The sequence below is a fragment of the Ambystoma mexicanum genome, chromosome 6q (assembly GCF_040938575.1).
Source record: "Ambystoma mexicanum isolate Mex_15411 chromosome 6q, UKY_AmexF1_1, whole genome shotgun sequence".
In the NCBI taxonomy this organism is placed as follows: Eukaryota; Metazoa; Chordata; class Amphibia; order Caudata; family Ambystomatidae; genus Ambystoma; species Ambystoma mexicanum.
The window spans coordinates 1,192,111,706-1,192,124,679 of NC_090937.1; positions in this window are offsets into that span (position 1 = coordinate 1,192,111,706).

The window sequence follows — 12,974 nt, forward strand, 5'->3', positions numbered from 1 at the left end:
GCCAGGGGGCAGTGCAGGTGTGCAACTGGCGGTGGGGGGAGGGCTTGGGCCCGAGATCAGAGGGTAGCCAGGAACCAGTGCAGTTTCAGATACAGTCAGGAGATTAGAAGGGGAGAGGAGGAGAGCGGGCAGAAGCAAAGAGGAGGTGCTTAAGGAACCGGAGATGGTTCTCCTCAAGTTTCAGACAGGCAGGGAGGTTGTTCCTGAGGGAGGGCCACAGCAGAAGAAAGCGATCTACCACCAAATCGCTGATTGGAGAAGCGACTGACCCTGAGGGAGTTAGAGGCAAATGAGCAAAGAGCTCGAGAGGGAAGATATTTAGGAAGAGAGCGTTGGAGGTATTGAGGTCCCAGACCCCAGAAGGCCTTGTGGACAATGCAGAGGGATTTGAACTTAATCCTCACCACCACTGGGCTTCATAAAAGTTCACTACAAAGGAATATAAACAAATATCAAACTTTAGCCGAGCTTCATAATACATCAACATTACAATAGTTTCTCCGGTACCTAAATTCATCTGATAATAGTAACAGTATTGTAGGAATATCATAAAACAGCTGGTAACACATTATTGGTAACCATAGTATTGTAATCCTTCGCCTAAGGAATAGTTGCATGGACTCTTAACTTATAATGCTCTATATAACTTCACCATAAGGACTAAGTTAATATATTCAAGATGTAAGAAAAATCACCAGTGTACATTTTTATCTAAGTGATAGTTAAAATGAAAAGTCTATTCAAACTGCTCCGTAGTTGAATGTGTCACCAGAAGGTGGTATATCGTACATTGTAGATGAAATACAGACTAGTATAGCACATTATTCAAGATTAAGACATCTAAATGGCCAATGGACACCAGGTCTTACCAAAAGATGATCTTGGTTGTGAGCACAGGGGCATCTCCTTTAATCCGTAAGGAAATGGGGTAAAGTGAATCTAATCTTCAATTGTAGATAATGCTATTCTGCTGAGAAAAAGGGTGCTAGGATTACCCCAGACTTTAGGGAGAAACAGATTACGAAGACTGTTAAGCTAAAATATCATAAATGTAAACCGTCAAGTTTTTACCTCCCGGCGTCTGAGAGCATCTTCACATTGGTGGTACCTTATTGTAAACTTTGGTAAGTCTGCATCTTGACTTGCCTCCCTTTTCACTTTTACTTACTAGCACGCATCTGCGCTTACATCTTCCCCTTTGTTTGTAGATCTGAGACAAACATTGGGATTACTAGCAGTCCAGCGTTTGTTGAGTGAACTTCACATACACAAGTGACAAACGTGACTAATCCGTCGCCTTTTTGAAACTCCAGCCTCAACATAGCATTATGTAAGTTACTCTTGGCTACCTTCAGCTGATTTCCATATGGGATTTCCGCATTTAGAATGGTTTTATGGGGTGGGGGGGTTTCCATACGGGTCTGAGTGTGTTTCCATATGGGATTTCCCAATTAAGAATGCTTATTAGCGGGGATTTCCACCACAATTTTAGACACTATTTTCTATGGACAACTTTACTCTCAACAGCAGTGTTGCACTTGTTGAATAAGCCCCACACATTTTACGTGCCTCAGGATATCGCCATTGTGCGGCATGTCCACGTTGCTAAAATGGTTTATGCTGTTGCTATTGTTAGCAGTTCGGTATTGCGTGATTATGGCTAATTAGCTATTTCCCCTTTATTTTAATTTGAATCCTCAGCATGGAGCCGCTCCACTTTAGTGGTCTACTGTTCTTGGACTAAATAACGCTTCAGCTTTCTGTTTGCTGCTTACACGGCAGGTAAAAAACTTCACTGTTTACATCTATGGTATTTTAGCTTAAGAGTCTTCGTAGTCTGTTTCTCCCTAAAGTCTGGGGTAATCTAGCACTATTTTTTCTCCACAGAATAGCATTATCTGCAATTGAAGGTTAGATTCACTTTACCCCATTTCCTTACGGATTAAAAGAGATACAGCAACCCATGTGCTCACAACCAAGATCGTCTTTGATAAGACCGGGAGTCCATTGGCCATTTAGGTCTCTTCAATCTTACAATGTATGATATACCACCTTCTGGTTACATATTCAACTACACAGCAGTTCGAATAGACTTTACATTTTAAATACCTCTTTCATAAAAATGTACACTTGTGAATTTTCTTACATCTTGAATATATTGACATAGTCCTTATGGTGAATTTATATGGAGCATTATAAGCTTAGGGTCCATCCAACTATTCATTAGGCGAACAATTACAATACTATGATTACCTTAACGTTTTAACAGTTGTTTTGTGATAGTCCTACAATACTGTTACTATTATCTGATGAATTTAGGTACTGGAGTAACTATTGTAATGTTGATATATTATGAAGCTCGGCTAAAATTTGATATTTGTTTATATTCCTTTGTAGTGAGTTTTTATGAAGCTCCTGATGAAGAGTGAATAAACTCGAACCGCGTTGGGCAATTTTGATGAATCTATGGACTACTGAATGTCTTTTTATGTTGAATATGCAGGCATTGAACTAACAAAATAACTGTTGATCTTATTTGTATACACTGACTTCACTTAACTATAACGAATAGTAGCAAAGGATGTCTATTACATAGATACCATTAGCTACTTTTTTCAATTGCTTGCCTAATATTGGGTCATAGGAAAGTGTGCAGGGGACGTGAGTTCCCATACAGGAAAGTTTCTTCTTTCACTGTTGTGTTTACAACCTAGATGCCAAGGTTGTTTTTCTCCCCCGAACCTGAAATTGATTTAGTTACCCTTTACCTAATCATAGCCATAATCAGAGTTACTTTTTAAAAAACTTTATTATCTGAGTTCAAAACACATTGGTGCGCATTGTGTCAATTTGGTGTAAATGATGATAAAGAAACCAGCTCAAAGTTTGATCGACATCCAGATACTGGGTGAACAGCGGTTTTCCCCATTAAGATTAAATGAGGGGGAGGAGCCTGTTCTTGCCAGGGTATACCTGAATAACGGTAGAAGCTTCATCAGTGAAGCATTTATCAGGAAACTCCCAAAAGATCATATCATTCCCACATTGAAATTGATTGATAAGTGGGAAATAGGCCTGGAAACTCCAAATTCCAAACATCTCCTGCCTAGCAGGTGCATACTAAGCATGTTCATTGGCGACAACAGCATATAACATAATGCTTGGGTTGTAAGAGATGTCCCTTTCACCTTTTACTTAGGTAGTGACATTCTCAATCAATCCTAAATTAATTTAGACCAAAGTAATACCGAAGTCTGGTCCTGAATGGGGGGTAACCCTATGGGCTTTGACAACAGTGAGAAGGCATTTCGGTCAGCTCAATTGCTGCTGTATGAAGTTGAAGTTCAAGTGAAAGAAGAGGTTACAATCGCAGGACAGGTGCAAAATTTACAATTCCCCTAAAAATTAAGGACGACAGAACCTCAAAATCCAGGACGCCTACATAAATTTGAATTATCATCTCTAACAGCAAGGCTTGTATTTTCATCTGACACCCCTAGTTGACATGACACATAACACCCTTCAAATATTGGTGGATTACATTGTCCCTTGAAGTATCACTTTGGGCGCAGATACCTTTATTGGAATGGCGGTTGATGCCCAATATTATTCTATTGATTTAGGTAATGAGATCATTGGACCAATTCCAAATGACTGTGTACATATAGGAGACGGTAACCCTCCAGAAATATTTTCACAAGGCAAGGGGGGAATTTCTTGATGTACTCTTCCTGCCCTTATGGTGTGAGGGTGTGGAGGAGGTGAACTGTGACAACAGGAAGTATGAGGTGGTATTCCGAGCCAACAGTGACTACCACCCATCCTTGGAACCTCACATCCAAGCCAACACCATAAAAAGAGTTCTTCCACCCAACTGGAGGATACCACTAAAGTTGACTAGCCCGAGATCTTTCCAGGCTTTAAGCAGATGGCCAAAGAATGAATCATTCTCGCCGATGCCTGTGAGACCAAGGAGCAAAAACAGAAACTTAAACAGTTGTTTCTGGATTTTCAGGATATCTTTGCAGTGGATTCATATGATTGTGGATGTACAGAGATACATTCAATCATCATACCCGAGATGGCGCCAGTATTTGTGAAGCAATACCGGTTACCTCGCACGTCTATGGAGACCCTCACTAAGATTATTAAAAACTTAGAATCCTGTGGGATAATTCATCAAAACCACAGTACCTTTAAGAAACTAGTACTGGGGATACTCAAACCCAGTGGCCAATGGAGACTTTGCGCAGACTTAGGGAGTTAAATAAACGGGTCCAGATGTCAAGATAGCCCCTTACCTTCATCGATCAGAGAATGGCCCAGATCCAATGGTCAAAGGTGTACACCATGACTGACATGACCAATGGTTACTGGACAGTGCCCGTGAGTAGGGAAGACCAGTACAAGCTTGCCTTTACCTTCGAAGGGCAGCAATACACATGGACCTGAACCCCCTTTGGATACATAAACTCCATCAACAAATTTAACATCTTTCTACATAAGGCCATGCTCGATTTGGAAGAAAGGGGAAAATTTGCCTACCTGGATGATGTCTTAATCAAGAGCTCAACGGTGGAGGAACATATAGCGGAAATATCTTACGTTCTGACCCAGTTGTAGAAAGCTGGAGGAAAACTGTCCATTCAGAAGGAACAGTGGTGTAAGACCCGCTCAAATGACTTACGGCATGAAATCACCCTTGAGGGACCCAGTTCTAAGGTGAAAAATGTGGAGGCATTATTGAAATTGAAAGACCCTACTAGTCTGCGAGAACTAAGAAGCCTTCTTGGACTTAAAGACTACACAGAGGTCATTCGACCCGTGGTCCATTTATCAAAGGCCGGGGTCAAGTGGGAGTGGGGTCTGGAAAAATCAGAGGCTGTAAAACAACTAAAGAGAAGCCTTTCCCAAGCCCCTTGTTTGGTTTACCCCATAAAGAACAAGGATTTCTTCTTGGAGACGGGGTTCTCAGATACTTGCTTAACAGCAGCATTATACGAAAGGCATGACACGGTCAACGAAGTAATCTTGTACGTGAGCAAGACTTTGTCCCCTGTTGAGGAACAATTCAACAATTGAGAAAAGGCACTCATGGCAACAGTGTGGGCTTTGAAAAATTACAGCCCATTCATCTGGGGGGAGTACATCGTAGTGGAGACTCCTTATCAACCCTTGTAATACTTACAAAGCAACCAAATCCGAACAGTGAACCTAAGTAATTCCAGAATGAATTACTGGATTCTGTCCAAGGCTTTCCTGTGGAGGTCATATATGGCCAAAACAAGAAGAGGCCTCTAGCGCAAAGATTGGCTGACTTGCATGACTGTGCTCAAGAAAACTGTCTTGAGGACGAATGTCTAAGGACCAACGACAATACGGAGGCATACCTTACTTCCCCGCACAAAGTCTATGAGGAAGACACGTGTCAGGGGATACCGACAGTTTATGTGGATGGGTACTCCTACCATGTTGACAATCATGGGGAAAAAGTACTAGTGGCTGGCATTGGGAATGCCTGGTTGAATGATGCCCCAGAACCCTCTGCTGGGTACAAAATAGGTCCCCAAAGTAGTCAGGTGGCAGAGTTGATAGTGGTAAATCTAGCCAACCTCACTGCAGTGCAACACCAACTCAAAGAACTGGTCATAATCACTGATTCAGATTATGTCAGGAATGGGTTTGTGGAACACCTGATTAATTGGATAAATCGAGGTATGCTGTGTGCGAATAACAAACCGCTCAAGCACAGGAAATTGATCCAATCAATTGATGATCTAGTTACCTCTAATGAGTTGACCATCTGTTGAGAAAATATAAGAGGTCACTCCAAAATAGAGGGACCAGACAAAACTGGACATGACTTGGCTGACCAGGTGGCCAAAACCTGAGTCATTCACAGGGATCTCAAAGAAACGGAATCGCTGTTGGGGGAAATCCAGGTCACTGCTTTCACCAAGTCCCAAACCCATGCCAATAATGAACTCTCAACTGCCCAGTTGGGTAAAGATTTGATTACTGCACAAAAAAAGGACCCAATTATTGGGAAATGTTATCAACATATTGAAGACCCATGAATTATCCTCTGACAGAATCCAATTATATCGGGAAGGAGGATCTCTGGATGTTGGGGTGTTTTCCAAAATGTTGCGAATCCAAGAACTTTTTTGGTATGGAGATCCATATGTGGCTGTGACCAGTGGGTGGTACCTACCTCATTCTGAAGCCTGATGTTAAGTCACGACCATGACACAGCCACTGCTGGTTTTAAGGGACGTCATACAACATTAGAAATATTGTGCAAGGTTACATATTGCCCACACATGGGCCAGGACCTCAACATCCACTTCAAGGGGTGTCTAGTGTGTGCGCAGTTTCAGCCAAGTTCTCTCACACACAGAGCTCCCCTACACAAAAGGAGAATGACACTGCCCTGGTTGGATTTGCAAGTTGATTTCATTGGGCCAGTGATTTGCTCCTCTAGAGGAAACAAGTATATGTTGAACGTGACATGCTTGTTTACCAAGTGGGCAGATTGTCTTCTGGCCCCAAATTGTAAGTGAGAGATGGCTGCCGCACTAATGATCAACCATATCTTCTCTCGTTTCTGCCTTCCCCAAAGGATTGAGTCAGACCGAGGATGTAATTTTACCAGCAAGGTAATGCAAGGGAAAAAGCAAGGTAATGACCAAGATTTGGGAGGTACTAGGGGTAAAGAGGAAACTCCACATTGCCTACCACTAAGCCTCGAGTGGGGGAGTTAGGAGGTACAGTGAAACAATAGTGGACATATTGAAGAAGTTAGTGGCAGACTCTGGACCAAGTTGGGACATCCGGTTACCGCTTGACCTAATTGCCATCAGGCCCATGCCATCTTCTGCAACCAAAATGTCTCCATTTGAGCTCATGACTGAATGAAAAATGGTGCTACCTCAGCATCTGCTCTTCAGAACTCAAGAACAGACCCTAATCAATGCGTCCAATACCCATGAGTATATTGAGAATGTATGAAAACACCTTCAGCACGCTTTTGTTTAGGCTCAGCAAAATTTAGAAATGTCTGCAGAAGTAATGAAAGCTTGCTACGACTTAAAAACAACCAAGTAGGAGTATGGAGTAGGAGACAGGGTCTACCTGTACAATTTTCAAAGGAAACAGACCAAGGAGTGGAAGTTCATCCCCTCTTGGTGCGGTGCCTTTGAAATTGTCGATAAAATCTCACCTATCACCTATAGGATCTGCATCCCTAATAGAGAACATACGGAAGAGAAATGGGTCCATATCAATCAGTTCAAGAGCTGTCACCCCAGACCCCAGACAGACTTTACGACTGATATAAGAGCCCAGTGAGGGTAGAGTCCAGGAACCATCTGAAGAATGAAAAGATAGGATGGATACCCGGATGGAGAATATTGCAGATACAGAGAGTAATGTAATTTATACTTACAAAGAATGTATACAAATCAGAAAAAAATATATAAATAATATGTGTAGAAATGTTCATGTAAGGGAAATAAATGTCAATGTGTTATGAGATGTTGTTTCTTTGCTCAAGTTGTATGCCTATTTACCAGGGAAAGAAATACTGTGTAATATACTTAACCTTTCTATTTAATCTCAGCAGAATCAATAACTCCTTACATTCACAGCCTGGAGGTAGGAGGTTCCAAAAAGGGAGGGGTTACAAGATCAACCTACAAAGTCTGAAAAGAGTGGAGTATAGACCAGAGCGCCACTCCCTCAGGACAGGAAAAGTGCAGACGTGCTCCAATGAGGAAACTCATGGAATGACCCAAAGCAAAAAGAAAACAAAAACCCCACTCTCCCTTGCACTTTTCTGTGTGTCAACTGAGTCAAAGACCCAGGGGTGGACTTCTTCGGCAAAAAGACAGCCTCAGAGTGACAGAAATGGAAAGGCCATGCTAGGCCCCTATTGAGCAAGTGAACAAGGCAATGTGGAGTTACATTGAAAAATAAAAGCCAGTACAAACCATTGCTTTCTGATGTAAGGCCTAGTGAATTTACTCATATGGGCCTCCTGCAACTACAGTAAATTACAAAGACACTGAGGGATCTATGTGATCCCTGTGCCGCCCATAACTGCGATGGCCGCAATGCCGACATCAGTTACAGCGCTGCGCAGTGATCATATAGATCGCTGTGCCTGGTTACCCGGCCTGCTTTTCCCTTCCTAACCCCCAACCCCAACTTAGCTTTCACAGCGGCACACTTCTGTGTGTGCCGCCTGCACCCTGCTATCCCTGCGGCATCAGCTCCTCCCACTAACGTAGGTTAGAGCTGACGCCGCAGAGTGCTTTTCTTTTTTTTTCCGTGTCCCCCGCTTACCACAATGGTAAGCAGGGGACACCCCCACAACCCCTGACTACCGTTACGGCGCCCAAGCAGAGCGGTGGACACCCCCGCAACCCCTGCTCTGCTTGGGTGCAGTAAAGTTCGCCCTCATTTTGTGTGCCCCCAAAGTCACAGTAACTGCGGGGGCGAATAAATGAGGGTGAAGTTTTTGTACGATTCCGACACTGAGCTGTAGGAGGGTGTGCCTTAGTACTGTGATTGTAACTGTGTACAATGGAGGATAACAAAAAAAGACACAGGTGCTGCAGATGCTGACTTTGTGTAAACTGGGAAAAGGCCCCTTTTTGCAGAATCAAAACTGCTGCAGTACACATGTGAAAATATAATTTGAAAGGATAGGTTTGTGCAAAATACCAAGGAGGAATGATGCCTGACATTTAAGAAATAAAGTCCAGTGACAGATTGCTTTAATCAGGAATAAAGAGAATTTTCATCATATAAAATGAAGCCTGTAAAGAGAAAGGCCTATGTCGCTTTTGTAGAAGTGAGCACTGGTTTCCTATGTAACTATGGCATATCTGTCTAAATAATACCAAGAGTAGACTTACTTTTGTTCAAGCATTGTGTAAAGAAAGAGTTTATCTTGCCAGCAAGTCTGGACGCAATACAAAATGTCATGTGTAAATATGTTCCTTACATTTAAATGCTATTTCTCAGAATTGTGTATGTAACTAAACTGGTTGTATCTGGAACTGGAACCCCTACTGCTTTGGGCTGGGTTTATCAAGGAAACAGGCCGGGAACTTCAGTTAACAATATAGAGAAATGTTGCACGAGAGATCTGAACCCGCAGGACTTACATATAACACAGCCAGCAGAAATGACCTTTAAGGTTAGGTCTCCCAATAACTGTGCATTAGCTTCAAACAAAAACCTTTGATGCCCAGGAAGGGAGGTGATGATCACATGGGCCACCTAGATGTCCTCATCAAGACATAAAAGGGAAATGAAACCTAAGTGTTGGTGGGAGCTGAATTATGTGTGATGGATACAACTTGAGTCATGAGTTATGAGATAAATTATGATCCTGTGCCTTGCCATAATTCTGAGGACATAGACAGTTGTTGTGTTGATTGGTTATGGAAGTAAGGTTGGAATCAGGAAGGGGCAGATTTGTGACTATTTCGGCTCATGAACAAATTGCGAAAAATGATAGCTCTGACCAGGAAGGGCGTGCTGAACTAAAATTAGTATTTTCTGACTCGCCATAAAATATACAACTGAAAAATATATAGGTTCAAGCAGTTATCTGAAAAATCAGGGTAGCTGCCACGTTGTGATATTTTTCAACACACAAAGGTAAATCCCACCTGTCATTTTGAAATGAATAATTTGTCCTCCTCTCTCAGCTTCCTTAATTCATTACTCCCATCTCCTGGTCCTATTAGCAGCCAGTGGGCGTCTTTGTGGGAGGTGAATGGAAAAAACTGGCCAATTCGTAGCATGGGAAATATGATAATAATGGAGTGTCACCAGCCCTGTAAGAGCTCTGTTTTCTATCTGTCAGGGACAGACTTGCTGATCTTTCTTTGACTTTTCAAGTCTTAGGACCTTTCGTTGGACTTTTTATTTTTCCCTTGACTTTCCCACGGTATTGCTGGGACTTTACAGATTGCATGCGAGACAGAGACTGGAGAATCTAGAAGATAACTGGGCCTGCCATTTGAAAAGTCAGAGAAGTCTTGATGCTGGGGACTACCCTTAACTGAATCCTTTGGGCTTAATTACACGGTAAGCGGTAAAAATCGCATTTACCGGCATGGCACTATTAACGTGTCTGCCTTGGCAAGAGGCCGCTAATTGCGTACCATTACGAGTACGCGGCCTCGAGCATAGCGCCATGCCGGTAATGACCCTACCGCCATGCCGTTAAAGACCCAAAAAAAAACCTTAGCGGCACCGACAAAAGCGCTGATAGCACTTCCGACCTCCTGCACCACGCAAATAGCGGTCACCGCTATTAGCGGTCACTGTTAAATAGCAGAACCTGAAATAGCGTCATCGCACAGGAACGGGAAAGAGCACGGCGGCCATCTTTAAAAACACGATCCATTGCCATACTCTGCCCCCTGGACCTGTTTCGACAACTGTGCCATCCCAAAGCCACAAGGATCCACTCACCATGCCAAAGGCCATAAAAAAAAACACCTACCGCCAGCGTAAAGAAAAGTTTACGAACGAGGAACTCATAATGCTGACAGAGACCCTAGCAGCAAACTCTGATGTAGTATTTGCCAACGACATGCGGCGAGAGACCCTGATGCAGAAAAAGGCCATTTGGGCAGAGGTCACCCTGAAAGTGAGTGCGGTGGGCACCACCACCCGCACAGTTAAGGAGTGCAGGAAGTGGTGGGACAATCTCTGCCTCCGGGTCCACAGCATACTGTCTGCGAACCGCCAGCTGGCCATGGCCACAGGAGGTGGCACTGATTCACCAATTAAATTGAAGGAGTGGGAGGAGACCTGCGCCAGCGCGATTGGCATCGAATCAATCGAGGGAGTCGGAGCAATGTTGCATGGTGTGGCCACTACATCCGATGGAGGTGAGTGTACACATGAAACAATGCACTGTGAATGTTGAGGCACCCCCCAAATGTGAGCCCAGATTCACTTCATGGATGCGGCCATAATCATAAATGCACACAACCCTGCCCATGTGAATGTCACACCCCAACACACACACATGAACACATCACCACAGACAAGTGCCACACAGACCCATGCATGGATGTCCCATTCAACAGCCCCATCACCTGAATCCCCACCAATGAAGTCCCAATGCACAGAACAGCATGATAAACTGAATCTGCATGAAGCACGTTGAACCATCACCAATGCCATCCCCCTCTTTGTCCCCCACAGGCTCACATACAGACAGCGAAGAACCTGCCACTGCGACTCAGGCTCCCCCTGCCAAGAAAAAACCCAGGGCACAGGGGACACCCCCACCACATCAAGGGGCACAGGGAGGAGTGAGCCCCTGCAGAGGGTCAAACATTGCAAGAGCGCCACTGCATCAATACCACAGTCTACGCCAGCAACAATTGCCACACCCACTGATGTGAACCCCCCACCACAGGTTATACCCACGGAGGGCCCACCCTCCGCTGCCACAAGTTCCACTGGTGAGGCAGCAGCCACAGCGCCACTGTCAGATGTGGAGGATCCTATAGAGATCACCATGGAAATGCACAGCCCCACCCCCCCCCCCCAGGAAGCCCAGAAGCAACTGCACGGCCAACACCAGGATCCAGTGTCCATGGCCAGTCTGGCGTGGAGAACACGGGAGGGTGCTGGAGCTCACTGGTGGCCTCACCTGATGTCCAGGACGTAGAGAAAGGCACAGCAGCCACACCACGAGCTGGCCACAGTGGCCATGACCTGGCCACCATCAGGCAGCGCCAGGAGGACATTACAGTGCTGGTTGGGCAGCATGTGGAAGAGGCTGCCCATCTCAAGGGGGAGATCACAGAGACTGCTAGGCACTCGAGGCAGGCGATGGAAGCCTGTACCAACAGGCTGTGCATGGAGATTGGCCAACTGAGGCAGGTCCTCACGCACATAGCGGACGCGATGGACCACCAGTTCCCACCACCACCACAGGGACAGACAGCCACCTCATCATCTGAGAGTTCAAGGCAGACAAGCCCCCTCCGCCGCTCCATGCGCACCACGAGGCGCCCATCAACCCAACCTCCTTATGGTGGTGGTGGCAATGGGAAATAGGGACAGCAGGGTCTAGCTGGCACGTGTGCAGCGGGACACCAACATTGTGCAAGTCACACATGGGGTTGTTGTGGAGGGAGGGGGTAAAGGGTGTTTCAGGAGTGTTGTGGGGGGAGGGGGGAAAGGGTGTTTCGGGAGTGTTGTGGTGGGTGGGGTGGGTGAAAGGGTGGTGGGATAGTTGGGGACATGCACTTTTTCATCTCATTATACCTTAATACACTGGTGACTAGTTGAAACACAGGCTTGGACTTCTTCATTGTGTATGTGTACTTTATTGGTGACAGGGTCCATTGTGCGCTTCACCACAGACACCAGTGCACTAATACCCATATCTATCCTACAGAGTTAAACCATGTGTTTCAGAATATTTGGTTGATCAGATGAGTCGCACATCACGTCCCTCCTGGGCATCGCCTCTTGCATGTCCAGCATCCCTGTCACCTCCGTCCTCATCACCATCATCATCCTCATCAGGTGGTTGCATTTCAACATCAGGGGGCAGTAGCACATTCCGTCTGATACACATATTGTGCAGCATGACACATGCCATGGTAATCTTGGCCACCTTCTCATGGCCATACAGGAGAGCCCCAGCCGACCTCCTTATGCACCTGAACCGTGTCTTCAAAAGGCTAAATGTCTGCTCAATCATGACGCGGGTACGTGTATGTGCACAATTGTTTTCTTCTTCGTGCCTGTTCTGTGGGTTCTGTACAGGGGTAAGGAGCCACCTCTTCAGGGGATAGCTGGCATCACCTGTATGGGGGGAAGAATGGGGACTTGTTACTGTACACCTCAAGAGCGGCCTGTACATATCACACAAATCGACTTTTCATTGTGATTGAAATCCACGATAACCAGCATGCATGCAGACG